This window comes from Lepus europaeus, chromosome 5 (genome assembly GCF_033115175.1).
Source record: "Lepus europaeus isolate LE1 chromosome 5, mLepTim1.pri, whole genome shotgun sequence".
NCBI lineage: Eukaryota > Metazoa > Chordata > Mammalia > Lagomorpha > Leporidae > Lepus > Lepus europaeus.
This window is the reverse complement of record NC_084831.1, coordinates 90,797,514-90,802,027: the sequence shown is the minus strand read 5'-3', so window position 1 is coordinate 90,802,027 and position 4,514 is coordinate 90,797,514. Positions and strand designations below refer to the sequence as shown.

The 4,514-nt window shown below is 39.3% G+C and overlaps 1 pseudogene; it reads left to right on the top strand.

The window, feature by feature from the left end:
- The first annotated feature begins 2,159 nt into the window (after positions 1-2,159).
- On the top strand, positions 2,160-2,666 carry LOC133760859 (M-phase phosphoprotein 6-like; annotated as a pseudogene).
- The last annotated feature ends 1,848 nt before the right edge of the window (positions 2,667-4,514 follow it).

Genomic DNA, 4,514 nt, shown 5'->3' with positions numbered 1-4,514 from the left:
GGGGGCATGTTAGTGGGATGGGGGGGACATGTTAGTGGGATTGAGGGGGAGTGAGTGAAGATGTTTGTCAGGCGATTAGGTCATGAGGGTGAAATCTTCATTAATGGGATTAATGCTGTTATAAATAGGCCCAAAGCAGCTTGTTCACCTCTACCACAATGTGAGACTGCAACAAGCAGCTTATGTCTGTAAACCAGAAAGCAGGCTCTCTCGGACACTGAATCTGTTTACTTTGTTCATGAGATACCCCATTTACGGGATTTTTAAATAGTAGCTGAAACAGACTAAGGCATAGAGTGTTCATCATTTGATTTCATAGCCTTGGTCTTTAGTTAGCCTAGGTTTTGGTACATGTTAGTAATTTGATAATTATTGGTTGGATGTATGGATAGATGGGTGAACAAAAGGTAGAAGGTCCATGGTACATTTAACATAATAAAGAGCACCTACAAACACATCCAATTAGTCTTGGGACTCGGAACAAGTTACTTATACTCTTTTTTTTTTTTTTTTTGACAGGCAGAGTGGACAGTGAGAGAGAGAGAGACAGAGAGAAAGGTCTTCCTTTACCGTTGGTTCACCCTCCAATGGCTGCTGCGGCCAGCCCACCGCGCTAATCCGAAGGCAGGAGCCAGGTGCTTCTCCTGGTCTTCTGTGCAGGTGCAGGGCCCAAGGACTTGGGCCATCCTCCACTGCACTCCCGGGCCACAGCAGAGAGCTGGCCTGGAAGAGGGGCAACTGGGACAGAATCCAGCGCCCCAACTAGGACTAGAACCCGGTGTGCCAGCGCCGCAGGCAGAGGATTAGCCTATTGAGTCGCGGCGCTGGCCCAAGTTACTTATACTCTTTAAAAACATATGTCTTGATTTTTAAATGGGAAAAATCAATAGTATCTATATTTGATTAATGTAATATTCAAAAAGAGATAATGTACATTGTCTAAGTCAGAATTCTCCATAGAAACAAAACCAGTGGGATTTATTTATCCAGTTTATGATTATAAGGGATTGAGTCACAAAATTGTGGGTACTTGATGAGTCTACACTTGGATAGGGCATGGCAGCAGGCTGAGCCTCAGGAAAGACTTCTGCAGACCAGGAAGAACCAGTGCCACAGATGAAACCTGAAGGCAGCCCCCTGGGAAATTACCTCTTTTTTTAAAGATTTTTTAATATAGCATATATAATATAATAATAATATAATACATATATAATAATACACATATATAACATATGTGTGTATACATATGTGTATGTGTTATATGTGTATATAATATGTGTATAGTAACTATATACATAATACCTTCATCCTTCTCCCAGTCACTCAGGATTTTTTTTTAACTTTTATTTAATGAATATAAATTTCCAAAGTAAAGCTTATAGATTACAATGGCTTCCCCCTCCCATAGTTTTCCTCCCACCTGCAACCCTCCCCTTTCCCGTTCCCTCTCCCCTTCCATTCACATCAAGATTCATTTTCAATTCTCTTTATATACAGAAGATCAGTTTAGTATATATTAAGTAAAGATTTCAACAGTTTGCACCCACACAGAAACACAAAGTGAAAAATACTGTTTGAGTACTAGTTATAGCATTAAATCACAATGTATAGAACATTAAGGACAGAGATCCCACGTGAGGACGAAGTGCACAGTGACTCCTGTTGTTGACCCAACAAATTGACACTCTAGTTTATGGCGCCAGTAACCACCCTAGGCTCCCATCATGAGTTGGCAAGGCTATGGAAGCCTTCTGAGTTCACTGACTCTGATCATATTTAGACAAGGTTATAGTCAAAGTGGAAGTTCTCTCCTCCCTTCAGAGAAAGGCACCTCCCTCTTTTTTTTTTTAAGGGAAAGGGTTTATTGGGGAACACCCAACAGACCGGAAAGCTGATTCCAGCCAAGACTGGGAGAAAAGTCACTCATCTTTTGTAGGTAGAGGGGTTTGTCTGTAGAGAAATTTTGAACAATTATACAAAATTAAGTGGGGAAGAGGACCATCAGTACACACAGGTTGGGAGTAGAGCCATTGGTGGTAGAGTAGAGGTTATGATTACAAAGGAATGAGGCCCAAGTGCGCTAGGACAGAGTCATTATTAGAGGAGCTAAGAAAGGTGCTGTCAGTAGCACGCACGTGCGGCGCCCTGCTGGAGCCAGCATGGCGGCCGAGCGCAAGACCAAGTTGTCCAAGAACTTGCTGCGCATGAAGTTCATGCAAAGGGGATTGCACTCAGAAACCAAGAAACAGCTCGAAGAGGAAGAGAAGAAAATCATTAGTGAAGAACACTGGTACTTGGATTTGCCAGAGCTGAATGAGAAAGAGAGTTTGATAATAGAAGAGCAGAGTTTCTTGTTGTGTGAAGATCTTCTCTATGGAAGAATGTCATTCAGAGGATTTAATACTGAGGTTGAGAAATGAATGCTTCAGATGAATGGTAAGAAGAAAGCAGAGGAGGTTGAAGAGGAAACAGTGGAGCTTGATGTGTCGGATGAAGAAATGGCTAGAAGATATGAGACTTTGGTGGGGACAATTGGAAAAAAGTTTGCCAAGAAGAGAGACCGTGCCAATTATGAATAAGATGAGAATGGAGACATGCAGCCCATCAAAGCAAAGAAGATGTTCCTAAAGCCCCGAGATTGAAGTGGACACCCCCGGTTACAGCTCAGGGAGTCACAGACATGTTCTGTAGTAGTTTTTCTAAGGTAGACAATGCCCATGAGGAAAATTATATTCTCACTTTAAAACTTTCTTTCCCTTCGGTCTGAAAGGGAAGTTTTTTCTACTTATTGTTTACTTCGCTGATGGCAAAGTAAATCTAGCTATGAGATTATTATTTAAGTTCTTATTTTGGCTATGCTATTACAGAAAAATGTTAGCCATCTCTTTTATAAGGTCTAAAGATTAAATTGTGCTTCCTACAGATTCCTTCATAATAGAATTAGTTTCCTACCTTAAGGAGAATAGAGAAATGAAAGAGCAAGTTGGGCTTAGAATAGAGAAATGAGGGAGCAAGTCCTAGATCGCTTGCTGACAATAGCAATATCACATGAAAACTTAGCAGTTTCAACCATTAGATAACAACTTAAGAAAAAATTTACCAGAAGGTCCAATGCCTTCTATAAATTTTAAGAATCATGTATTTGGAAACACCTCTTAAATATCTAACATGGTGTAGTTTGTTTAACCAGTAAACTTAAGCACAACCATATAAAATGTTTTTAGTTTCTTTCTACCAACAAGTTTAAAACATATGATACAGAGATTCAGGTCACACGAATTAAAATGTATCTTTGATTAATTTTAGCAGCTTAAATTTATGGACAATCTTATCAATAAGCCAATTAAAATAAAACTCTTAATAAGATTTTCCCTTGTGGACATGCATTATGTACACACATATAACATAAGATAATAGACCAATATAGCAATTTTAATAATAGCTTTTAAAGTCTTTAAACTCTTTTTGTAAAATGCCAATTGATTTGAATAGCTTTTTGTTTTTAGGAACCTCAATTAAGCATACTTTCTCGGCCATTAACGTTCAATGTGATTATTGATAAGTAGTAACATTGCCCTGCCATTTCCCCAAAGATATTTTCTAGTATATGCTTTGAGCTTCCTGTGACCTTTTGCTGTGAGGTATCCTTCCTTTACCTTCTTTCATATTGATGACAGTGATTCTGTGTTTCTGTGTGTAACGCATCTTTAAGCATCTTTTGCAGGGCAGGATGAGTTGCAACAAATTCTTTCAGTTTCTGTTTGCTATGAAAAGTCTTCATTTCACCTTCATTCACAAATGAGAGCTTTGCAGGATATAATATTCTGGGCTGGCAGTTTTTCTCTCTTAGTACCTGGGCTATGTCTCCCCATTCCCTCCTTGGCTGTAGGGTTTCTGATGAGAAGTCAGCTGTGAGTCTAATTTGAGATCCTCTGAGAGTAATCTGACATTTCTCTCTTGCACATTTTAGAATCTTTTCTTTAGGTTTCACTGTGGTGAGTTTGATTACGACGTGTCATGGTGAGGATCTCTTTTGGTCATGTTTACTAGGGGTTCTATGAGCTTCCTGTACTAGGATGTCTCTGTCCTTCTCCAGACCCAGGAAGTTCTCTGCAAGTGTCTCACTAAAAAGGCCTTCTAATCCTTTCTCTCTCTCCATGCCTTCAGGAACTCCTAGAACCTGAATGTTGGGCTTTTTAATAGTATCCTGTAGATTCCCAACAATATGTTTTAGATTTCTAATTTCCTCTTCTTTTGTTTGGTTTGACTGTATACTGTGCTCTCTCTTCTAAGTCTGATATTCTCTCTTCTGCTTCACTGACTCTGTTTTTAAGGCTCTCTAATGTGTTTGTCATTTGATCTATTGAATTCTTCATTTCATTTTGATTTCTCTTCACTATCACACTTTCCTGTTCTACTAGTTTCTGCATTTCATTTTGATTTTTTCTCCTTAAGATTTCATTTTCTGGAAGGAGATTTGCTATCCTGTCCAGTGAGGAGTTCCATACCTCAAG